Here is a 27,343-nt window from a genome sequence, read left to right as displayed (position 1 = left end):
GGGTCGCAAAGAGTCGGACACGACTGAGCAACTGAACTGAACTGAACTGAACTGAACTGAAAGAGGCAGTTCACATATTGCTGAAGCCTAGCTTGGAGAATTTTGAGCATTACTTTACTAGCATGTGAGATGAGTGCAATTGTGTGGTAGTGAGCATTCTTTGGCATTGCCTTTCTTTGGGATAGGAATGAAAACTGACTTTTTCCAGTCCTGGGGCCACTGCTGATTTTTCCAAATTTGCTGCCGTATTGAGTGCAGCACATTCACAGCATCATCTTTCAGGATTTGAAATAGCTCAACTGGATTTCCATCACCTCCACTAGCTTTGTTCGTAGTGATGCTTTCTAAGGCTCCCTTGAGTGCACATTCCAGGATATGTGGCTCTAGGTGAGTCATCACACCATTGTGATTATCTGGGTCATGAAGATCCTTTTGTACAGTTCTTCTGTGTATTCTTGCCACCTCTTTTTAATATCTTCTGCTTCTGTTAGGTCCATACCTTTTCTGTCCTTTATCAAGCCCATCTTTGCATGAAATGTTCCCTTGGTATCTCTAATTTTCTTGAAGAGATCTCTAGCCTTCCCCATCCTGCTGTTTTCCTCTATTTCTTTGCATTGATCACTGAGGAAATCTTTCTTGTCTCTTCTTGCTATGCTTTGGAACTCTGCATTCAGATGCTTATATCTTTCCTTTTCTCCTTTGTTTTTGCTTCTCTTCTTTTCATAGCTATTTGTAAGGCCTCCCCAGACAGCCATTTTACTTTTTTGCATTTCTTTTCCATGGGGATGGTCTTGATCCCTGTCTCCTGTACAATGTCACGAACCTCTGTCCATAGTTCATCAGGACTCTATCTATCAGTTCTAATCCCTTAAACCTATTTCTCACTTACACTGTATAATTATAAGGGATTTGGTTTAGGTCATACCTGAATGGTCTAGTGGTTTTCCCTACTTTCTTCAGTTTACATCTGAATTTGGCAATAAGGAGTTCATGATCAGAGCCAGAGTCAGTTCCTGGTCTTGTTTTTGTTGATTGTATAGAGCTTCTCCATCTTTGGCTACAAAGAATATAATCAATCTGACTGTGTGGATCACAATAAACTGTGGAAAATTCCGAAAGAGATGGGAATCCCAGACCACCTGATCTGCTTTGAGAAACCTATATGAGGTCAGGAAGCAACTGTTAGAACTGGACATGGAACAACAGACTGGTTGCAAATAGGAGAAGGAGTACGTCAAGGCTGTATATTGTCACCCTGCTTATGTAACTTATTTGCAGAGTACATCATGAGAAATGGTGGGCTGGAAGAAGCACAAGCTGGAATCATGATTGCCAGGAGAAATATCAGTAACCTCAGATATGCAGATGACACCACCCTTATGGCAGAAAGTGAAGAGGAACTAAAAAGCCTCTTGATGAAAGTGAAAGAGGAGAGTGAAACAGTTGGCTTAAAGCTCAACATTCAGAAAACTAAGAACATGGCATCTGGTCCCATTACTTCATGGGAAATAGATGGGGAAACAGTGGAAACAGTGTCAGATTTTATTTTGGGGGGCTCCAAAATCACTGCAGATGGTGATTGCAGCCATGAAGTTAAAAGACGCTTACTCCTTGGAAGAAAAGTTATGAGCAACCTAGATAGCATATTCCAAAGCAGAGACATTAGTTTGCCAACAAAGGTCCGTCTAGTCAAGGCTATGGTTTTCCAGTGGTCATGTATGGATGTGAGAGTTGGACTGTGAGGAAAGCTGAGCACCAAGGAATTGATGCTTTTGAACTGTGGTGTTGGAGGAGACTCTTGAAAGTCCCTTGGACTGCAAGGGGATCCAACCAGTCCATTCTAAAGGAAATCAATCCTGGGTGTTCTTTAGAAGAACTGATGCTAAAGCTGAAACTCCAGCACTTTGGCCACCTCATGTGAAGAGCTGACTCACTGGTAAAGACTCTGCTGCTGGGAGGGATTGGGGATAGGAGGACAGAGGATGAGATGGCTGGATGGCATCACCAACCCAATGGATGTGAGTTTGAGTGAACTCCGGGAGTTGGTGATGGACAGGAAGGCCTGGCGTGCTACAATTCATGGGGTTGCAAAGAGTCGGATACGAGTGAGCAACTGAACTGAACTGAACTGAACTGAACTGAAAGAGGCAGTATTTTCGTTTAATCACTTAGTTGTTTCCACTCCCTATGTCTCTGTCACACCTATTTTTTCAGGGAACCAAGTTACTCTAACAGCTTAATTGTGACATAAATATGAATGGTCTTAAACCAACATCTCTAGTGTTGACCCAGAAACTCTAGCCCTATAATCTGTTGTTTTTCACAAGATTTTCACTCTCATGTATTAGTCCCCTTTCTAGTAATATAATAAAGTCAATTAATCACATCATTTCACTCCTTTCAAATCAGTCATCTATTTTCCTGTAAACAGCTTATTTCTCTCAGTGGCCCTCTCATTCAGTAACTCAGGCTGAGGGTCTTATAATAACTTTCAGTTTTAAAAGTGTGATTATTTTAATGAAAAATAGTTGGTAGAATAGTTAACTTTCATTTGTAGAAAAGTGAAACTTCCATTTTAATGAACTTTGAACATTCAGATAAATCATCTATTACATTAAAATTTATACAGAAGAAGTACTTCATTTAAAGTGAAGAAATAACCCATTTGATACACTGCATTTTACAATAAATGCTGTCTCTTGAAGGGCAGGGGGAAAATGGTGTCACAGAGCAAAACAGATACCCTGCTGAAAAGAATATCCAAATTCAGAAATGCCAGGCTATAGAGCAGTGAATACCCTGAAAAGACAATTACATATAATTTAGAGGTATTTTCTAGTTTGTTGTATAGATCACACAATAACAGAAGCTTTGTGTGCATTTATAACTGCTTGGAGAATAGACTAGACTAGAATGGTAATGTGTGTATATTATAATGAGCAATTCTTTTGATAAACCTGGGGAGGAAGATGGAGAATTAGAGAGGCAAATGAGGGGGCTTCTGTGTGCTGGGAATAGCAGATGAGCAGCGCCTCTATTGCCTCCATTTGGATAATGGTGCTATCTCTGACCGCTGTTATCTACTCTACTGGCAGCTGGAGAGCAGGACAAAGGTAAAACTATTCTATTCCTGCATGACAGAAAAGTCTCTATAAGCTCTTTCTCTAACAGCCATTGAGTCTTTCCAAATTGCAGTGAGAAACATCACTCATCTAGTACAAGCCTACTTGCCATACACAGTAGCTTTGAACAATTCCAAATATATTCTCCTGAAACACACAGACATGTGCTCACTTCTTCACAATGCTCTATCATTAAAGGAAAGTCATGGAAGATAAAACGCAGAATAGCTGGACCTATAATGTATAATAGCAGGCATCTCTGTAATAGCCAAAGTGCTTCATGTATTAGAAGTCATTTTCTGTAAGAGCTCACAATGAAAAGGAAGGGAAATTATAACATGAAAATGAAGGTGCAAAGTGGGTGATGCTTTAAAGCAGCGATGTGCTGTTACACGTCATTGGTTGACCTCAGCTGTTTCTTTTTCAATGCAGAGTGAAATCTTGAAACATTTAATCAAAGTGACTGAAATGAATTCAAACTTTTTTCTTTTCTTTTATTTCCCCCTCCAGCTTATAATTCCTTCCTCCACAATCATATAGAGTGCCATATTTGGGAAAAAGAGAAATACTAATTCCTGTCCTTTTATATATACATGTACATATACACACACTTATGCGTACATTTATATAAATGCACATCGATACTTCACGTGCATTTTACATACACACATAGAGATAAATTTGTGATTTTATGAAAAAGTGCCACAAAGTAAACTAAGCCTAGTTAAAACAGCTTGACATTAGATATTTTTATATTTTAATTAAAGGGAATAATAAAGGAGAAGTTACTACTTATAGGGTAGTAAATTGAAAGTGCTTTATAAATTTGAGGGTGAGTGAACAAGTGCACTTGGCACTGCTTTTTTAGAGGAAGCAATGTGGCCCCAGAACCAATTCCAACTCTGTCATATAAGTAAGGCAACTGGTAGATATGATGTCAATGAACTGTGTATGGAAGTTCACAAGATGCAAGGTTAGAGGATACAAATAGGAATCTATAGTTATCCTTCTCTATACTTTTTATTTATGGCTTAAATATGTTATAGTCACCTTGATTTTATTTCTATGTAGAAAATGCTGAGGATTATTTTGGTTCCAACCAGAAAATATGGAAGATTGAGACCCAGGGTCCTATATATTTTGAATAACTATCTGTTTATATACAACATCCTCCCCAAAATAAATTTTTAACATTTTAAAGCAATTTAACTTTTATTTTTATTTATACTGTATCTATCTATTGCCTGTTGGTGAGAGATTCTGTTTTTTATATCCTCTTCTATGTTTCTTGATTTCATTCTTTATGGAATAGAAACAAATAATCATGCAATCAGTTGCTTTTGACATCGATCTTAATTTACATTCTCCTTGGTCAATCAAATTAGTCCATGTCATGGGTCTAGTGAGAACTGTCATAAAGCAGAGCAATGTGAGTGAAGCTTACAAATTTATTTCTCATCTGAAAACTTTGTGGTGCCTCTGAAATACAACCTTTCAAATACTATACAAGCTCTACATTAAGAGCAGGCAAGTATTTGAAAATATATATTCTTTCAGAAATGGAAACTTACCTTACAGTTTTGCTGTTGCTTAAACTTGGTTAAATAGTAAGAAGTCTCAGTTATTAGAGAAGAGTTATGTTGTGGCCCAGCTTCATCAGTGAATGATTTAGTTGCCAAGAAGAAAAAAAAAAAAAAAAAAACAGTTTACCAGTGATTTTTTAAAAATCACTTTACCAAAAAAATAAATAAATAAATCAGTCAATACTAACATACATAGTGGATTGGTGTCTAGTTGATACGTGTTCAGGTAATGTGCTCACAGAGTGGTTTGAGAGTGAAAACAAGGATCCATTAGGCTAGCTAAAGAGAATCTGTTGTTTAGTCACTGAGTTGTGTCCAGTTCTTTGTGACCCCATGGACAGTAGCCCCCCAGGCTCCTCTCCGTCCATGGAATTTCCCAGGCAAGAATACTGGAGTGGGCTGCCAAAACAGAATCTGTAGTCTTTAACGATTACCTAGTTCAACACATTTACCCTGAAATCAACTAGCCAATTCACAAACCTGGCACCATCAGTCATACTTATGTATCAGATTGCCTGTACCTTCTCCCGCTTATGGTGCATATACTCACTACCATGCCCAAAATACTTTTTCTATTCCACCAGGAGAAAGGAGATGACTGGATCAGACTAAAGGCTATTGATCACTTTCAAAGCAACTTAGCAGCAGTTAGTAAACGTAAGTGGTAACACAATGAGGTCAGATATTTACTTGTGTGTGCAGTAGGGTTGTGCCACTAGAAAGAAAACATACAGTATGGCTTACATACCTGCCCCTCCTCTTTCCAGAGAGACAGAGGGAGGGAAAGAGAGACTTTTATTTTGGAATATGAAGGGTCTCTACTCTGGAATGTGAGCAAACAATGCCTCTCCTGGAAGGAGGTCTCTCAATCTCTCGGAGCAATATCTTATTTCTAACTTTCAAGACATGGCTGCCATTCAGTCATCTTTTGTTTCCCAGTGATCTTTGCTCAGAAATCCTGAACTATGTAGAAATGTGAAAATATTTGTGGAGAACTGTCTCCCAGCAGATGCCACCTGGGCAAAGACATGAATGCTTGAAGTGCCGTATTTAAGGAACAGAACACATTTAAATACTGACACAAATGATCCACATGGGTATTACTCCACTGTGGAATAATATTCAAAAAGAAGAAAATTTTATTTGACTTCAAATTAGGGAATGTTTCCAATAATGCTGTAATATTTTTTTTTTATCCTTTCAAATGAGTCAACTGCTCTATATATTATAGACATAATCATCTGAAATGATGCTTTCACCTTTGTCTACCTAATAATTTACTTTTTATTTAATGAAAATAACTCTCTTAATATAAGAATGTTTTAATGTGACATCATTTTAGTCAGTTAAAATTTGAGGAAGGGAGGAAGTCAGCCTGTGAGCATTGGCTGCAGTAACTCTTTATCATTAAATTGATAGGAATTGTATTCATAAAGTTGTCAGGGAAAATGTGGGTACAAACTGACATTCTGGACTCTTTGATGTTCTTAGATCTGGCTTTCTTAAAAGAGAAGGATAAGATGTGAGCTATGTTACCAGAAGCATTTCCTAGAGCCAAGCCATATGTTAAGAAGGAAGCAGTGTTAGAGGTAGGAAGCAGGGCAGAATTATGATGCTAAAAACTGGTATATTCTGACCTGGGGCATTATAACAGATAAGGTTATATAAAGAAAGTCATATCTCTGGGCACCAAGGCAAAGAGCAAAAGCTTAATCTATATAGCTCTCTCTCTCTCTTTTTTAACCCATTCTAAATTTTCTGTTCCTGATTCCATATGCCATTCCTATTTCCTATTATACTGAAATCCCTCCTGTTCCTAACTTGTTGATCCAAAGGTAAATTAATGTTACATGAAGAAAGAGTAAAGGAAATAAGAATTCATCACTGTATACTTCTAATATGACAAGAAATATTCCATAGTAATCACTTATAGAAGTATACCCAGGGCAAGTTAATGCTTCAGTAATTAGCTTTTGTCCTTTCATAGCCTTTTATTCAAACAAAAAGTATTTTTCTTTGAACTATTTTCCAATTTATATTTGAAAAGACAAAAAGTACATTAGAAGATGAACAAATAAGAACAAGGTTGATATCAAGTTACCTTTAATATTCACTAAATAGTGTTTGCAAATCTGTTACTGGGAAGTCAGAATGGGGTGAGGGCATAAAGAAGAAAACAGTGAGAAACAGAATAATTAGCACAACTGCAAATAAGACTAACATTATTGACCACAAACTGGTCTTCATACAACTATTCTTGTTCCTTTTTGCAGGTATTTTGTTGGTTTGTAGCATTTGTCTGTAATGTAAGTTAGTTCAGTGGTTAAAAGGAAGAAAGTATTACGGAAAGGAATGTCTATGAACTTGTGAAAAAGATATAGATCTTCTATTTATGTAATTTATTCAAAGGGTCCTTATTCTCTCCAGGAATATAAGAAAAGTCACATAAATAAGTAAATTATGCAACTATTTTATAATTTATTTTTCCTTAACCCCTCACCCCCAATTAAGGGTTCTTTACACACTAAGAACTTATTTCTAGTTTCATTGCTCTTGAAAGCAGTGATACTTTGTACATAAGTACAGTGAGTTAATAAGCACATGTCATTGTATCATATTACCTATTCATACTGTCACTTTATAATTTTCTATTGTCAATATTTCAAGAGTTTCTCATTTATTTTGTTAGTTTTCTTTTGGTGGATTTTTGCTGTCAAGGGTATTAGGAGACAAAGTGAATGGTTATTTAATTCATCACTTGAAATGTTGTGGATATATAATTGACTACTGAAATTACACTGAGATAATAAGTAAACTTGAATGAATTTTTTCACTTCCTCTTAGATGAAAAGGGAAGAAGACCTAAAAGCTAAGCATCTGCCAAGTTTGTATCAGTTCAGTTCAGTTCAGTTCAGTCGCTCAGTCGTGTCCGACTCTGCAACCGCATGAATTGCAGCACGCCAGGCCTCCCTGTCCATCACCATCTCCCGGAGTTCACTCAGACTCATGTCCATTGAGTCCGTGATGCCATCCAGCCATCTCATCCTGGGTCATCCCCTTCTCCTCCTGCCACCAATCTTTCCCAGCATCAGAGTCTTTTCCAATGAGTCAACTCTTCGCATGAGGTGGCCAAAGTACTGGAGCTTCAGCTTTAGCATCAGTCCTTCCAAAGAAATCCCAGGGTTGATCTCCTTCAGAATGGACTAGCTGGATCTCCTTGCAGTCCAAAGGACTCTCAAGAGTCTCCTCCAACAACACAGTTCAAAAGCATCAATTCTTCGGCACTCAGCCTTCTTCATGTCCAACTCTCACATCCATATATAACCACAGGAAAAACCATAGCCTTGACTAGATGGACTTTAGTTGGCAAAGTAATGTCTCTGCTGTTGAATATACTATCTAGGTTGGTCATAACTTTTCTTCCAAGGAGTAAGCGTCTCTTAATTTCATGGCTGCAGTCACCATCTGCAGTGATTTTGGAGCCCAAAAAAATAAAGTCTGACACTGTTTCTACTGTTTCCCCATCTATTTCCCATGAAGTGATGGGACTGGATACCATGATCTTCGTTTTCTGAATGTTGAGCTTTAAGCCAACTTTTTCACTCTCCTCTTTCACTTTCATCAAGAGGCTTTTAGCTCCTCTTCACTTTCTGCCATAAGGGTGGTGTCATCTGCATATTTGAGGTTATTGATATTTCTCCCAGCAATCTTGATTCCAGCTTGTGTTTCTTCCAGTCCAGCGTTTCTCATGATGTATTCTGCATTAGAAGTTAAATAAGCAGGGTGACAATATACAGCCTTGACGGACTCCTTTTCCTATTTGGAACCAGTCTGTTGTTCCATGTCCAGTTCTAACTGTTGCTTCCTGACCTGCATACAGATTTCTCAAGAGGCAGGTTAGGTGGTCTGGTATTCCCATCTCTTTCAGAATTTTCCACAGTTTATTATCATCCACACAGTCAAAGGCTTTGGCATAGTCAATAAAGCAGAAATAGATGTTTTTCTGGGCCTCTCTTGCTTTTTCCATGATCCAGCGGTTGTTGGCAATTTGATCTCTGGTTCCTCTGCCTTTTCTAAAACCAGCTTGAACATCAGGGAGTTCACGGTTCATGTATTGCTAAAGCCTGGCTTGGAGAATTTTGAGCATTACTTTACTAGCATGTGAGATGAGTGCAATTGTGTGGTAGTTTGAGCATTCTTTGGCATTGCCTTTCTTTGGAATTGGAATGAAAACTGACCTTTTCCAGTCCTGTGGCCACTGCTGAGTTTTCCAAATTTGCTGGCATCAGTTTAATCATGGATATTTTTTGCTGGTGTTATTGTCTTGTTATTCTTCAACTTGAAGATCAACAATCAATAATTACCCAGTGCAAAGTGTTTGGAGTAACACTTGTGAGTATAAGCACACATCTCCCATTGTCTGGGGATGTCTCAGTGGTGTCCAAGAAGAAAGTGTGTACATCAATGTAGAACTCTCAGTCTCACCACTCACAGCTCATTGTGCTCTCCTTTAACTACAGAAAGAACTTTGCCCATCTTAACAATAGGGTATTGTTGTGCATTAAAAGTAGCGATGGTGGGGAACATTCTCATTAGGTCTTTGTATCCTTTTTTAAAAAGAGTAGCTGTTTGGGAATGCATGTAAGAATTAAAGATTTTAAAATTAAAAAAAATAAAAAATAATAAAATAAAAAGAGTAGCTGCTGCTGCTGCTAAGTCGCTTCAGCTGTGTCCGACTCTGTGCGACCCCATAGATGGCAGCCCACCCAGCTTCCCCGTCCCTGGGATTCTCCAGGCAAGAACACTGGAGTGGGTTGCCATTTCCTTCTCCAATACGTGAAAGTGAAAATTTTAAGTGAAGTTGCTCAGTCGTGTCTGACTATAGTGACCCCATGGACTGCAGCCTACCAGGTTCCTATGTTCCTGGGATTTTCCGAGGTCCTATACCTTCTATTACTCTATCACCACTGATTTATAGACATGTTAAATTTAATAATATAAAAATTTTAAATTATCTATTAAATATTATTTTCAGAATTGACGTATGGATAGTTTGTTTAAAAATTAATTCTATCATTTATCTTTTGGACAAACCAAATAGAATCATGCTGCTGCTGATGCTAAATTGCTTTAGTCGTGTCCGACTCTGTGCGACCCCATAGACGGCAGCCCACCAGGCTTCCCAGTCCCTGGGATTCTCCAGGCAAGAACACTGGAGTGGATTGCCATTTCTTCTCCAATGCATGAAAGTGAAAAGTGAAAGTGAAGTCACTCAGTTGTGTCCAACTCTTAGCGACCCCATGGACTGCAGCCTACCAGGCTCCTCTGTCCATGGGATTTTATAGGCAAGAGTACTGGAGTGGATTGCCATTGCCTTCTCCGAAACAGAATCATATGACTGCTAATAAGAATTGTGTTGTATAGAAAATGAAAATAAAAAGATAGTAAATATTTAAAGAATGTAGCTGATTATTACCCATTTGACTGCTAGCAGGTAAAAGTCAAAGTCCAAACCCATGTTTCAGATATGTCACTAAATGTTTTGTCTTCTACAGTATTCCATAAATATAAAAACACTTTTGGGATGAACTTTCTTTGTCCTAAACTTTTATGCTCCCTGGTGCAAATATCCCCAAAAGATGTGTATTTTTCTGTAGAACCAGGCTAATCTTAAGAAGTAAGGATGTGTGTATGAAGAAAATTATAATTTAATAAAGTGATATTAAATGCATATCATAATACTTATCTTCAACTGCCCAAATTTTATAAACACAATTCCTCAGTGGGAATCATGTAGACAGTGTGAGTTTATGTAAATATATATTTAATGGCTACTTTGTTTCAGGCTAGGTTTAAGGGATACAGCAGTAAACAAAACAAATGTAACTGTTAAACCTTTTGATGCTAATAGTAGAGAATAGAAATAATAGTGGCTTAAACAGAACAATCTTCTTTTCAAAATAGATATATGAATATATATATATATATATATTTTCTCATTTTATAGATGAGAAACTGGACCTTAGAGAAATCCTTTTGGCTCTACCTACTAGTAATACTACTCTAAAAGTTTTGCGTGTTTTTCCTTCTCACAAAATGAGAAGTTAGGAAGCACACAGTTCAGAGGTTCCTGCCCTTGTTTGAGGCAGTCCTCAAGGTCTTCATCTCGTTTTTATCTCTGTTCGCCACTATCTCAGCATACAAATTTTTCTTCATAGTTGTGAAAATTTGTCCCTCCCTTAGACATAAGTCCAACAGTCTAGGCAGGAAGATGAAAATGAAAACAGATAGAAGCAGAGCCCCTATCAAAAGCTTAAACAGGACTTCCCTGGGGTCAGCGGATGAGAATCTGCTTGCCAGTGCAAGGGACAAATGTTCCATTTCACATACCAGGGAGCAATCAAGCCCATGATCCACAACTACTGAGTCTGCGCTCTAGAGCCCGTGCTCCACAGCAAGAGAAACCACCACAATGAGAAGCCCATAAACTGCCATGAAGAGTAGCCCCTGCTTGCCACAACTAGAGAAAGCCTCCCACACAGCAATGAAGACCCAGTGCAGCAATAAATAAATAAACTATATATATATATATATAGTATATATAGTATATATATAGTATATATAGTATATATATAGTGTATATATATATATATATATATATATATAAAGAACATTTTCTAGAAAGCATCCAGCTGACTTCTGCCACAGAGCTCATTGATTATAAATGCATTACATACTCCTATCTGGAAAATCCCATGAACAGAGGAGCCTGGAAGGCTGCTGTCCGCGGGGTAGCTAAGAGTTGGACACGAATGAGCGATTTCACTTTCACTTTTCACTTTCATGCATTGGAGAAGGAAATGGTAACCCACTCCAGTGTTCTTGCCTGGAGAATCCCAGGGACAGGGGAGCCTGGTAGGCTGCTGTCTATGTGGTTGCAGAGTCAGACACAACTGAAGCAACTTAGAAGCAGCAGCATTTGCAAGGGAGTCTGGGAACTGCAGACTTGAGTACACTGATGCTTTAATTAAAATCAGCATCTATTAGCAAAAAGTGGGGAATGATGTTTGGTAGGCAATAGCAGCATTACAGTAATGCTTTGGGAGATTAAGAAGTATGCTTCTGGCATGAAACTGTGGAGCTTAAAAGTTGTCATCAGTCAAACAGCCAAAAATGTGGAGTAAAACTCAGTGTTACAAGGAGTGATCCAGTTTCTCCACACCCTCACCAGCATTTGGTGTTATTGCTTTTTAATTTTTATTTTAAGCATTCTGATGGGTTTGTACTAAGATCTCGTTGTGGTTTAATAATAGCACATGATGTTGAACATCTTTGTATGTACTTACTTGCCATCCTTAATTCCTCTTTGTTAAAATATCTAGTCTTGCCTTTTCTTCATTTTCTGATTAGATTGTTTCGGCATGAATTTTTTAATGTATTTAAAGTCTGCAAGAAAACACAGGGATATACTTGCAGAGCCAAATACAAACACTGAGGATTAGAAATGAATTCACTATTATCTCCCAATTTTAAATATATAATGTCTCAGTTTTAGTGATAGGCTCAAAAACTTATGGTTTCAAGAACAGTCTTCAGTGCAAAAACCTCCATACTTTTAATCTAGTAAGTTCAAACTACCTTATAAATCTACTTAGTAATGTTGGTATTCTTTTGATCACTAGTCCTCTTACTAGACCTTCCGGTTTGGCTGTTTTCTTTTTTTTTCCTTTGAGTAATTTTATTTAATTTTTTGCAGCTCTCTTGGATGCTATAGTCCTTGATAGTTTTTATATTTGAAAATGATTGTTTGTATCCTTTTCTAGTTTATTGACATCTTGCCAGGTACAAAGCAGTGAATCATACTTTTTTCTTTAGCATTTTATATACTTTAACTTATTAACTTCAGATAGTTAATGTGGTCCTGAGGAAGTTTCAGGTTATCCTAATTTTTTTCTCCTTTGAATTTGTCAGCCTGTATACCTGAAGATTTTATACTTTTGAAGCTGATTCACCCAAATAGGTGAAAGGATCATTTCAATGCAATATTTTCCAGCAATATTTAAGATTTTGTGTTATCTGCCATTCTGTCCTCTTGAATTTGGGGGAAATTATCATCTATTTTAACTGGGGATTTAATTTTACTTTTAGCTTGTTGAACCCTCTTCAGAGATTTCAAGAAACCGTTCATAAATCTCTTTTGTACTTCATATTACCTTATTATTTTAAAAAATCTTTTACCACAGTGTTATGCTATTTGCCTCAAAACTTTCTTCATTTTAAGTAATTTGCTTAAGTTATGTCTATTTACTTATTGTTTTTCATTCTCAGTTTTTTAGCTTGTTATTTAATTTATATAGATTAGAAACATCCATGGGCATCCATTTTTGTCTCATAATCTTTCATTTAATTTTGAATTATTTTAATTGGAAACATTTTCATAAATTTTTTAAGAGTACTTAAAATTCTTGTAGATGCTTGAGTTGTATTTGCTTCCATGATACACTCATAACAAATAAACTTTTACTATTTTACATACTTTGTTACTTTGCATAGATGCCATGTCACTTTTCCCACATATTGCTCATGTATAAAATAAACTCTCCTCCAAAATTTTCTTTTTATTAACATACTGCATATTTTCATCAGCTTCCTAATTTTTCTTTATAAATTATTTATTTACGCTTAGAGATTAAAATTTCAGCAAGGGTACCTGAGTCCTGAGACCAGGAATATGATGAGGAAGAAGATTCAACATGGTCTCTGTGCTTTCCTTCTCCTACACAGTGTTTTTTTCCTTTTTTGATGCCTAAGTTCATCTCATTCTCTCTGCATGTCTCCTTCAACATGGAACATTCTTGGCTAAGACTTCCTAACAAGTGGAGGTGATAGAATTTCAGTTGAGCTATTTCAAATCCTGAAAGATGATGCTGTGAAAGTGCCAGCACATTTGGAAAACTCAGCAGTGGCCACAGGACTGGAAAAGGTCAGTTTTCATTCCAATCCCAAAGAAAGGCAATGCCAAAGAATGCTCAAACTACCACACAATTGCACTCATCTCACATGCTAGTAAAGTAATGCTCAAAATTCTCCAAGCCAGGCTTCAGCAATATGTGAACTGTGAACTTCCAGATGTTCAAGCTGGTTTTAGAAAAGGCAGAGGAACCAGAGATCAAATTGCCAACATCCACTGGATCATGGAAAAAGCGAGAGAGTTCCAGAGAAACATCTGTTTCTGCTTTATTTATTCATTTATTTATTTATTTTTATCAGTGTATGTGCTGTCTTTTTTTTTTTTTTTTACTTTATTTTACTTTTACAATACTGTATTGGTTTTGCCATACATGGCAAAGCCTTTGACTGTGTGGATCACAATAAACTGTGGAAAATTCTGAAAGAGATGGGAATCCCAGACAACCTGACCTGCCTCTTGAGAAACCTATATGCAGGTCAGGAAGCAACAATTAGAACTGGACATGGAACAACAGACTGGTTCCAAATAGGAAAAGGAGTATGTCAAGGCTGTATATTGTCACCCTGCTTATTAAACTTATATGCAGAGTACATCATGAGAAACTCTGGACTGGAAGAAGCACACGCTGGAATCAAGATTGCCAGGAGAAATATCAATAACCTCAGATATGCAGATGACACCACCCTTATGGCAGAAAGTGAAGAGGAACTAAAAGCCTCTTGATGGAAGTGAAAGAGGAGAGTGAAAAAGTTGGCTTAAAGCTCAACATTCAGAAAACGAAGATCATGGCATCTGGTCCAATCACTTCATGGGTAATAGATGTGGAAACAGTGGAAACATTGTCAGACTTTATTTTTGGGGGTTCCAAAATCACTGCAGATGGTGACTGAAGCCATGAAATTAAAAGACTCTTACTCCTTGAAAAGAAAGTTATGACCAACCAAGATAGCACATTCTAAAGCAGAGACATTACTTTGCTGACAAAGGTCCATCTAGTCAAGGCTATGGTTTTTCCAGTGGTCATGTATGGATGTGAGAGTTGGACTGTGAAGAAAGCTGAGTGCCAAAGAATTGATGCTTTTGAACTTTGGTGTTGGAGAAGACTCTTGAGAGTCCCTTGGACTGCAAGGAGATCCAACCAGTCCATCCTAAAGGAGATCAGTCCTTGGTGTTCATTGGAAGGACTGATGCTGAAGCTGAAACTCCAATACTTTGGCCACCTCATGTGAAGAGTTGACTCATTGGAAAAAAACTCTGATGCTGGGAGGGATTAGGGGCAGGAGGAGAAGGGGACGACAGAGGATGAGATGACTGGATAGCATCACTGACACGATGGACATGAGTTTGGGTAAACTCTGGTAGCTGGTGATGGATAGGGAGGCCTGGCATGCTGCAATTCATGGGGTTGCAAAGAGTCAGACACAACTGAGTGACTGATCTGAACTGAAGAGTCTTGTAGCAACCTAGAACACCCAGCTTGTACCCACAGTGCCCTATTTGTCTGCCCTCCTCTTCTTTTCATGCTTCTCTTGTTTCTTTTTACCACCAACTTCCACATTACCGGAGCAGAAGATAAATGTTAATGAAAGGTTATTTCTACCATTATGTTAAAACTTCAGGAAGGGTTAGCACACACATATAAATAACCTATTGCATGCACACCAGGGCTAATCAGAGTTTATTTTGAAACACAGAGACCAGAGCAGCGACTGGTAAACAGTTTACTACTGTACCTTGGACTCTGGAATTTACCATTCACTTTGTTTCATTCTGGGGGCAGGAAGGAGAGAGAGGAGAGAAGGGCCTGATGCTTCCCGTTGTCTCTAACTCTGCTAAGAGCCCTCCCTCAAGGATCAGGGAACCAATATAGGGAGCCCATCAGTTACCAAGTATATCCCTTTGGCATTTATATTCTGGGGGTGAAAACACACACACAGAGAATGAACCAGTGGTCCCTCTGGAGCAAACATGAGGGAGACTAAGGTCAAGACTTTATATATCTCCTGACTTCTGTAAGTCCCTATTCTAACAGACTATGGTGCTATTTATTTCTTCAAGGATTAGCATCAATTTAGAGTGAGTATTTAATACAGTCCAAAGAGCTGGATATTTTCTAATTCTAGTGAGAGTTACATGTCATTTTGGGGAAGGTTGTGGGAACAGTCAAGATTATACCTGTATTTACATTGAAGATTCCTTCCTTATACACACTGCTGCTGCTGCTGCTGCTGCTGCTGCTGCTGCTGCTAAGTCGCTTCATCGTGTTCAACTCTGTGTGACCCCATAGATGGCAGCCCACCAGGCTCCTCCATCCATGGGGTTTTCCAGGCAAGAGTACTGGAGGGGGGTTCCATCGCCTTCTCCGTTATACACACTACTATGTATAAAATAGGTAATCAACAAGGGCCTAATGTATAGCACAGGGAACTATATTGAATATTTTGCAATAACCAAGAAGAGACTATAATATGAAAAAGAATACATATGTGTATGTGTGTGTGTGCATATCACTGTGTTGTAAACCTGAAACTAACACAGTATTGTAAATCAACTATACTTCACTTAAAAAAAAATTTTTTTAAAGATCCCTTCCTTATAGGAACAAACCTGTCCTCATGTTTCAATCTGTAAATAATTTATATTGAGAAACTGGATAAAAGATCAGGAATTCCCATTCTGGCAACTGAGTCAGTTGTCTGTCCATCAAATGTAGAAGTTTTCTGCTTATGTGTGCAAAGTTAAACTTTAGTGATCTGTCCATCTATTTTATTTCTATGTACCTCTTGTCAATTAGTCTTCACTATAGATTCTTTTGGGTCGGAGTTTCTCAGCCTCAGCACTATTGACATATAGGACCAGATAACTCTTTGCTGTGTGTCAGGAGTCCTATACATTGTAACATATTGTAGTAATATCTTTGACCTCTCTTTCAGTTCAATTCGGTTGAGTCACTCAGTCATGTCCAAATCTGCGACCTCATGAATCACAGCACACCAAGCCTCCCTGTCCATCACCAACTCCCGGAGTTGACTCAGACTCATGTCCATCGAGTCAGGGATGCCATCCGGCCATCTCATCCTCTGTCATCCCCTTCTCCTCCTGCCCTCAATCCCTCCCAGCATCAGAGTCTTTTCCAATGAGTCAACTCTTCGCATGAGGTGGCCAAAGTACTGGAGTTTCAGCTTTAGCATCATTCCTTCCAAAGAAATCCCAGGGTTGATCTCCTTCAGAATGGGCTGGTTGGATCTCCTTGCAGTCCAAGGGACTCCCAAGAGCCTTCTCCAACACCACAGCTCAAAAGCATCAATTCTTCGGTGCTCAGCTTTCTTCACAGTCCAACTCTCACATCCATACATGACCACTGGAAAAACCATAGCCTTGACTAGATGGACCTTTGTTGGCAAAGTAATGTCTCTGCTTTTGAATATGCTATCTAGGTTGGTCATAACTTTTCTTCCAAGGAGTAAGCGTCTTTTAATTTCATGGCTGCAGTCACCATCTGCAGTGATTTTGGAGCCAAAAAAATAAAAGTCTGACACTGTTTCCAGTGTTTCCCCATCTATTGACCTCTCTTTACTACATGGCAATAGCACTCTTCACCACTGTGATAACCAAAAATGTCTCCAGATATTGCCAAATATTCTTTGAGGACAAAAACCTCCAGATGAATACTACCACTTTAGGTTAAAACACTGATCAATGCCCCATTCTTTAAAATATATCATCCCTGCCTCTAAGAATGAACAACCACCCACTTGGCCTCTATCATTATGGGATCACATCATTTCCTCTGAAATACGGAAATCCAATTAACTTGCAGACTCTCCCATTGATATCTCTTGCCTAGAAGAATGTCATCAGCAAGTATTTTCAGTATGCTAGTGCTTTCTTTGCTGTTATATTTCTTAATAATTTGGTGAAGGGAGTTTACTGTGATCCATCTCTTATGGGAGAGCAGATTGGTTAGGATGTAACTATGTAAATTGCAATGGATATAGTCCAATACTCCTGTCTTTCTGAGTCTTCCCTCATTCCTCTACAGCCCACCAAGGAAGTCTTTACATCCTAGCTTTTCTAATTGTTGCAGTCACTGAGGCCAGGATCCATTTAGATAGCCAAGTGAATCTAAAGGGTCAAAGGACAACATCCAACACAGCAATCAAAGGGGAGGTTATCTTGGAAGGACCTGACCTAATCAGTCAACCCTTGAAAAGAGATAAGTAGCAACAGACACTTTCCTTGTGGCCTGGTAGAAAGCAGATGCCCACTTGTAAACTGCCTATGGAGTGGACAGGTAGTGAGGACCTGAAAGCCTGGGGGACTGAGAGCAATCCCTACTGATAAGTCATCAAGGAAATGGGGTTGAATTTTACAACCACAAGGTACTGAATTCTGCCAATAACCTGAATGAGTGTGGAAGAGAGATCTGAGTTCTGGATAAGAATGCAGCCCTGCTAACACCTCACTTCGGCTTTGTGAGAAACCCTGAGCAAAGAACCCAGTTATTCTGTACCCAGATTTCTAAACTTCAGAAATTGGGAGATAATAAATGGGTCTTACTTCAAGCCCCGCCCCCCACCTCAACACACATACGAAGAATCATCTTGGATAAATTGTTAAAAATACAGATTCCTGAGCCATTTTTCTATAGATCCTATGACCTTAGGATTCCTGAGTTTGAGAGAGACCCAGGAAACTCTGGGCTTCCTCAGTGGCTCAGCAGTAAAGAACCTGCCTGCAATGCAGGAGACCCAGGTTTGATTCCCTGAATCAGGAAGATCCCCTGGAGGAGAGCATGGCAACCCACTTAGTACTCTTGCCTGGAGAATCCCATGGGCAGAGGAACCTGGTGGGCTACAGTTCATAGGGTCACATAGAGTCAGACAGGACTGAAGTGACTAGGCAGCAGCAAGAAATTGTATATTTTAATAAACATATCACCTGACTCTGAAGCCCATGATTGAGGAAGCACATTTTCAAATGCTTATTTTTTTTATCATTTTAGTATTAAATCTTATTTTCTAAAATATTATGCATATGGTTCACATTTAAGTTAGAGTCTTTGAAGTTTAGGAACTGGGACTCAATTAAAGACACATAAAGCTTCCCAGGCTGCCCTAGTGGTAAAGAACCTACTTGCCAATGCAGAAGATGTAAGACTTGGGTTTGATTCCTGGGTCAGGAAGATCCCCCTGGAGTAGGAAACCGCAACCCACTCCAGCATTCTTGCCTGAAGAATCCCATGGATAGAGTCTGGCAGGCTATAATCCATAGGGTCACAAAGAGCCAGACATGACTGAAGCAACTTAGCGTGCATGTGAAGTAAATACACATTAGACATAAGAGGAAAGCAACAGCTTTCTCTGGAATCTTATTCTCCAGACTTTATAAGTTGCTATGAAGGCTGGATCATGAGGGACGTCAATTCTGACATATTTTATCCTGAGTCATTTCTGAGTAATCCCTCATTCATATTGCATTCCCCCTAGACCTCAGGCTTTCTGAGTCTGGAAAACTGGTGGGAAACAGAAGGAGGTGATCCATGAGTATGTCCTGCATCTCAGGCCTTTGGTCTGATTTCTGAAGCTGAACTTCCAAGTCTCATCTATTATTATTATCCCACATATCTTCTTTTCCTTTCCCTTTTTTACCATTTTTTAAGGATTTTTCTTCTATAGCTGTTATTTCTCATTGGCTTATTCTCTCCATGTTTATCATTTCAGGTTTCATGGAGAGATATCAATTGATCACTTTGTTTTTTTCCTTCCTGGAAATATCAGCTCATTGTTTTGCCTGTATGTCTTCTATTTTTGTGGCAAGAGCCCAGGGATATCATAATAAAATCCAGTGGGGGCAAAACATTCCATAGGGGCCACACTTTCCATAGGGGACATGGATGGGGATCTTCACTCAGAAACCACCAGCATATCAAGCACTGTGACCTAAAGTCTAATTTACTCTTGAAATAAGAGGAAAGGAATATGCAATATTTGATCAGTTCCTTCTTGAAGCCAAGGTTCAATGTCAGAAAAACATTCTGGTCTAAATTTAAATAGAACAAGAGATCCTGTTAGTTACCAAAGAGTCCGAAAATTTCCCACAATCTCAGGATCCAAAATCAGATAACTGTATGTGAATCTGGAATCAGGCAAGGGAAACAAGCTGAAAGCAAGTGTGTGTACAATTATCAGCCATTTTTCTTTTCTGAGTGTGTGTGTAAAGTCATTCAGTCATGTCCGACTCTTTGGGACCACATGGGCTATAGCCTGCAAGGCTCCTTTGTCCATAGAATTCTCCAGGGAAGTATACTGGGGTGAGTTGCTATTTCTTCTTCCAGGGAATCTTCCTAACCCAGGGATTGAACCTGAGTTGCTTGCATTACAGGCAGATTCTTTATCATCTGAGCCACCAGAGGAAGCCATTTTTCTTTTCTACCCTGAGCTACTGGAAAACATTTTTCATTTTTCTCTTCTACCCACTTAAAATTGGCAGATGAGAGGAATAAGTGATTTCAGATGAATATTTAGGAAGATATCTTTAATTTTTTCAGTAAAAGAAAGCAGGTGTAAGCTCAGCAACATTATAACTGAGGGGGTGGGGGAAGGAGCGGAGAAAAACAAAAACCAGAAGCAAAGAGAAATCAAATGTCTTATAATAATTTTTTTTTCAGATAGGACTAACATGAAGGATTCTTTCATATTATGCTGACTAGAATATAAAACAAAAGTATATTTGAAATAATTAAGGATTAAGTTTTTAGAATAAGAATTTACCATATTCAGGAGATTCCATCCATTTGTGATTAAATTCTGATCTTACTAGTCAATGAAATTTTTGCACAAGCCTGTAAGGATAGCATTTATATGAAAGCATCTAAAATCTTCAAAGACATTTTGTGGTCTATCTTGAGAAAAGAACAAATCAACATTTAGAATTGCAGAGGCATTCTCACTGATAACATTTCTCAGTTCAAATGGAAGAGAATTAATGAGTTTGACAAGCTCTTCCTCCATTGATAAGGGACAAGCAGGAGAAAGAGATTAGAAACAATGTCAGAATATATCAAGTCTCCAAAGAGGAAATATTTTCATCTATAGATTAGATTATGACGCTGATATGGTGTTAGTCTACCACATGGGTTTGGCTGGTGGGCCAAGGGAATCTTTTGAGTCCAGAGCCTTTGGGAATGAAATGCAGGGAGGTGCTATGACAACTATCTCTCCCTTTTGTAATCTGTTCTTTGTTATTGTGTTCAGATTGATTGTGTTCTTTCTGCCAGACCAGTGGCCTATGTCAACAGGCCAGGGAGATAATACTAGAGTGAGATTCTAAAGACAGGCAAACAAACGTGCAGCAGATGAAAATGACAAGGCAGTGCTGATAACTGGCATAGTAAAATGAAATCCACTCCCAATGTCCCTTAACAATAAATGTAGTATCAAAACACTCTATTCCACAGGCATGTTGGTCAGAGTCAATGAGAAAAATCCAAAGCTCTGATAATCTTTCCACTAATAACAAACTCATAGGTGACCTTACAGCCCTAAATGAGGTTATCTCTTTTTCTCCATAAATAATGTTTCTCTTTTTCACTATAATTTATATGAATGCCAATTAACTGTTTCAGCAAAATAAATTTCAATTTTATATCATGTGATACATATGTTTCTGCAAGAGAGTTAAATATTGATAAGGATTTTGCTGCAAATATTTAAGAAAGCCTTTCAAAATTCACACTTTCAGTTACATAAGTTTCTCAATTTTAATCAAACTGGAAAACCATCCCATAGTTGTTAACTGATCACCTACCATGTATAGAATACTGTGCTTGCTAATGTGAAGGTTGTAAAGACAGGCTCAGGAAATTAATTCTTCCAGTACTTACAGAATTATTCATTTGTGTGAAACATAAAAAATTGTCAATGCACTTCAATATACCTTCAGATACACTTGTGTATCTGAAACAAATTGATACCATATATATAAATCACACAGCAACAATTTGAGAAAATATCTATACACTCTAGGTTTAAAGATAGGCAATTGTGAAGAAAATAAAGAGGAAAGGAAAATCTCCAATTTAATAATTTGTACTTATTTTTAACTGAATTTGAACTAGTTCAGTTCAGTTCAGTCGCTCAGTCGTGTCCGACTGTTTGCGACCCCATGAATCGCCGCACACCAGGCCTCCCTGTCCATCACCAACTCCCGGAGTTCACTCAGATTCACGTCCATCGAGTCAGTGATGCAATCCAGCCATCTCATCCTCTGTCGTCCCCTTCTCCTCCTGCCCCCAATCCCTCCCAGCATCAGAGTCTTTTCCAATGAGTCAACTCTTCTCATGAGGTGGCCAAAGTACTGGAGTTTCAGCTTAAGCATCATTCCTTCCAAAGAAATCCCAGGGCTGATCTCCTTCAGAATGGACTGGTTGGATCTCCTTGCAGTCTAAGGGACTCTCAAGAGTCTTCTCCAACACCACAGTTCAAAAGCATCAATTCTTCGGCGCTCAGCTTTCTTCATAGTCCAACTCTCACATCCATACATGACCACTGGAAAAACCATAGCCTTGACTAGACAGACCTTAGTCGGCAAAGTAATGTCTCTGCTTTTGAATATGCTATCTAGGTTGGTCATAACTTTTCTTCCAAGGAGTAAGCGTCTTTTAATTTCATGGCTGCAGTCACCATCTGCAGTGATTTTGGAGCCCCCCAAAATAAAGTCTGACATCTTACAAATCTTAATTTTTATTTACTTATACAGAAGAGAGAAATGGTTCAATTTTTAAATATAATACTTGATTATGACAAAAAATATTATTCTCATTTTTGTTGTTAGTTGACCTTTCAAAATGTTCTATTATGGAAAATTTTACTTTAAATTTTCCTTAAATATCACATTTTATTAAGTGCAAACTTCTCTAAAATACTGTGAGCTACTCTTGGTTGTAAAAAGTGCTCCATGAATTGAGTTGTGCTCTAATTTTTCCTTCAGAAGGAGGAATTCTTCTTCTCCATTTCAAGTATGCACAGGGTATACATATATTTTTTTCTATTCTCTTGTTCTTTCCTCTTGAGCTATTTTCATTAATACTGCTAACGTCAGAGAACATTTGCTCACTTTTGTAGTTATGTTGTGGAGTTTTGTCACTTCGAATACATCTTGTTCTGGATTAAGAACGTGGTTTGTAGGCACTGAAGGTTAGGAAGACAACCCACTGTTTATTCTCTTTTCTCCAGCTACTTGAACTATTACACATGTACATGGGTCTCTGACCTAGAGATTTTAGAAAACCACATAATTAGAAGTACAGTTATTTTTAAACAAAGTGAAATCCAAAATAAACAGTGTTTCATGCTGAATTTGTAGCTGAAATCAATATGCAGAAAAGCTGAAGTGATTTGACATAATATTGTTTGCAAAATAAATGCAAGCATCAAGAGTAATAGAAAGACAGAGCCTAAAATATTATTCAAGAAAATCTTCAAAAATTTTAGAATGAAATCTCTGTGGGCCTATAAGAAAGAGACTTGGAAATACCTCAGACTGCAAAAAATATTCATTGCTGTACTGCCTTTATTTTATGACTATCTCATTCCCAAATTCTTGATTCTAACAAGGAATAATCTGATCCTTATTTTAATCATGCCTCAGTCTCTGTGGGCTTGACATTTGAATTTTTTCTCATTATGATTTGAACCTAGTTTCATGCTTCATTAACTTGAACCTTCAACCCTCCCAGCACAGCATGTGCCATTGTTTGAGCAACAGTTTCAAAGCTCACTGAGCAAAATCTGTTGACCACAACCCAAAATACATACATGAAGGGGACTTATAATATTTATTGCCAAGGGAACTAATGAGTAACTGTGTAGCTTTTTCCATAAATATATAGCAAATGTATTAAATGCCTCTTATACTAGGTGCTAAGATCATAAAGATACCTTTATCAGTTAAAATAATTTTGATTGAAAATAACCTCAGCAAAGTGTGATTTTTTTTTTTTAATAATAAGGGGAAATTATTGGCTCACATAATATAAAGACTGTATACAGAAATAACTGATGGGGAGAGTTGATCTAATGGCCCATCATGGACCAACTTTATCTCTCTCTGTTCTTTGAAACCTTAGTATTAGTTACTGTCATAGTTTGACTTCTTTGATAATTTCAAGACAGTTTCCAGTAGCTTTCAGGGGTAAATGTTTCCTTTTCCTGGCAGAAGAATGAAAAGCTTTTTAAGTCATCCCTGCTAGTAAAAGTCCTGTGTCTGCTGACAGTGCTTTAGGTCATATTACTTTATGGGGATCACTAAATTACAATCCTTGCATAAAATTCAGCCAGTGATCTGTTTTTCTATGGGGAAATAAGAATGATTTTTACATTTTTAAATGGTTGTAAATAAAAATCAAGAAGGATATGCAACAGAGAGTTTTGTGGTCTGCAAAGCCTAAAGTATTTATTAAATGGCCCTTTTCAGAAAAGATTTGCTGACTGTTACCTTGAACGATCAAAGTGCTTAGATAATGTGATAAGCCAACCTTACTCATTGGCTTAAGGTTGCTGCTGCTGCTGCTAAGTCACTTCAGTTGTGGCCGACTCTGTGCGACCCCATAGACGGCAGCCCACCAGGCTCCCCCTTCCCTGGGATTCTCCAGGCAAGAACACTGGAGTGGGTTGCCATTTCCTTCTCCAATGCATGAAAGTGAAAAGTGAAAGTGAAGCCACTCAGTTGTGTCCAACCCTCAGCGACCCCATGGACTGTAGCCTACCAGGCTCCTCCATCCATGGGATTTTCCAGGCAGGAGTACTGGAGCGGGGTGCCATTGCTTAAGGTTGGGGCTTATGTAAATCTTCCAATAACTAATGCTGATCACAGGGATGATTTACACTGTTGGGGATTAGAAATCCAGTTCCATGAACTTGCCAAATTAGGGGGACAAGTACATTTCCTGGCTAAAAGTAAGCACATGGATGAGAGAGAGAAAATAAAAATTTGTCCACCATGCCACCCTTGGAGGTCATGTAGTGGTCGAGACAAACACAACAAGTAAATATGACTAACAACATGCTACAAGTGAAAAACAAGAAGAATAGTTTTAAAATACAAAGGAAGTAAAAATCAATTTCATGCAGAGGACATAAGCAGATTTAATCAGGGGAGAGAGGTAGTTCAGAATGCAGCCTGAATAGATAAAGATAAGGACAATTCAAATGAAATCTTGAGAGGCATGTAAGATAGAAAATATTTGTTGTTTAGTTGCTAAGTTGTGTCTGAGTCTTTTGAGACCCCAAGGATTGTAGTCCACCAGGGTCCTCTGTCCATGGGATTTCCCCAGCAAGAATACTGGAATGGGTTGACATTTCTTTATCCAGGGTATCTTCCCAAGTCAGGGATCAAACCCACATCTCTTCTGTCTCCTGAATTGGCAGCCAGATTCTTTACCACTGAGTCATCTGATAAGGCCTACATTTTATTAGAAGAAATGTTTTTTTGATGTTCTTTGCCTACTTTTCCTTGGATAGGTTACCTTTGTTGTGGAGTTATAATTCTCTATATCCTCAGGATATATCAATGTTTAGCAGATGTATTTTCTCCCATTACATATATGTAGGTGCTCCTACCTGTTGTAGGGAATTTAGAAGGCCATGCATAAATCTGGATGCATGCTCAGAAAAGACCTGCAAAACATTATGTTTCCACCTTTATCCTGAAGAAATAGTGTATGACACCTTTACAGTACTTACAGAGGAAAATTGTTAAATAAGGATTTTTATACCTGGCAAAACTACCCCCCCCCCCAAAAAAAAAAATTAAGGAAAAATTAAGTTGCTGCTTTTCTGGTGATGCTGCATACTGAAACCTCTCTCTGCAGATGAAGTCTGCTTGTCTCATCTGTATGAAATTTGTTCTTCCTTCATATAAATCTTGGTATTCCATATGACCTAATTAATGGACAGATCCATATTTAAGGATCTGTTCATGAAATTAAAAATAAAAGTTTCATTACATGTACTATGAACTTTGAAGAATTATGTAGCTCTTTACTGATTTTATCCTGTACAAGTCCTGCTGGAGGGCAAAGGGATTCAGAGAAACACAGGAAGTTTCCTACAAATCTTCAATAAGCTGTTTTCTATTTCTGGTATTTCCCAGTCAAGAAAACTGCTGGAAATTTCTTCTGTGTTTTCATCCATGGGATTACCATATTGACCTACCATTCCATTCCTTAATTCCATTTATGCCTTCATGAGCCACACATTTCTTCCTCCCTCTGGATGTGGCCAGAGACTTTTGATTTCTATGACCTCTCTGCCCCTATCAATTTAGGCTTACCAGAGATTTGATTAAAGACCATTCTATTATCTTTTTACATTTTTCATAATGTGCTACTAAAGACACTGGGTCATTTAAATTTCCTTCCTGAAATTCTTAGAGTTGGAGAATGGAATAAAAAACTTAGAGTGCAAATATTTAGTATTAAAATTTATCACCTCGACATCATAGATTTGTGTTTCCTGTAAGTTGAGGCTTATTCTGTAGCCACTGAGTTCTTTCCTTTAGGGAAGGAATTACAGTACTTTAAGTTCCCTCAAGGGACTTGTGTATTATTTATTTATTTAGGTGGTTATCCCCAGTGGCACAGTGTGTAAAGGAGGAAAGTAAGAAAGAGAACAGAGAAAGACAATAAAATATGTATTTATAATCAGATTGCTACTCAGAGTCACCGAGACAGAATCCTACTGGAAACCCTCAGAGAAACTTTACACTTCTTTCTAACTCTGTAGGTCTCATAATTTTCCTACAAAGCAAAAGGAGAGGACTCAGATAAAATTAGAAATGAAAGAGGGGAAGGCATCACATAAATGCAAAGGACCATGAGACTGCAAGCAACTGTATACTAATAAAATGGACAACCTGGAAGAAATGGACAAACTCTTAGAAAGGTACAATCTCCCAAGACTGAACCAGGAAGAAATAGAAAATATGAACAGACCAATCACAAGTTCTGAAATAGAAACTGATTAATAGTCCTCCAACAAACAAAAGTCCAAGGACAGACAGCTTCACAGGTGAATTCTGTCAAACATTTAGAGAAAGCTTAACACCCTAATCTGGGTAAAAATACTGGAGTGGGTTGCCATTCCCTTCTCCAGGGGATCTTCCCAACCCAGGGTCTCCTGCATTACAGGCAGATTCTTTACTATCTGAGACAATGGGGAAGCATGCTCCCCCAACACCCACCCTTCTGAAACTCTTCCAAAAAAAAAAAAGAAAAAAGAAAAAAAACTGCAGATAAAGGAGTACTCCCAAGCTCATTCTACAAGGCTACCATCACTCTGATACCAAAACCAGACAAAAATACCACAAAGAAAGAAAATTACAGGCCAACATCACTGGTGAACATGCAAGTAAAAATCCTCAACAAAACACTAGCAATCTGAATCCAACAATACATTTAAAAGATCCAACAAAAACCCATGAGTAAGTGGGTTTTATCCTAAGTATTCAAGGATTTTTCAACAGCTGCAAATCAATCAGTGTGAGACACTGTATCAGCAAATTAAAGGAAAACAAACAAACAAACCATGATCATCTCAATATATGTAGTAGCACTATTTATAACAGTCAAGACATGGAAGCAATCCAAATGTCCATTGACAGAAGAA

Source organism: Ovis aries, chromosome 18 (genome assembly GCF_016772045.2).
Source record: "Ovis aries strain OAR_USU_Benz2616 breed Rambouillet chromosome 18, ARS-UI_Ramb_v3.0, whole genome shotgun sequence".
In the NCBI taxonomy this organism is placed as follows: domain Eukaryota; kingdom Metazoa; phylum Chordata; class Mammalia; order Artiodactyla; family Bovidae; genus Ovis; species Ovis aries.
The sequence above is the reverse complement of the archived record's forward strand: the minus strand, read 5'-3'. Positions refer to the sequence as shown.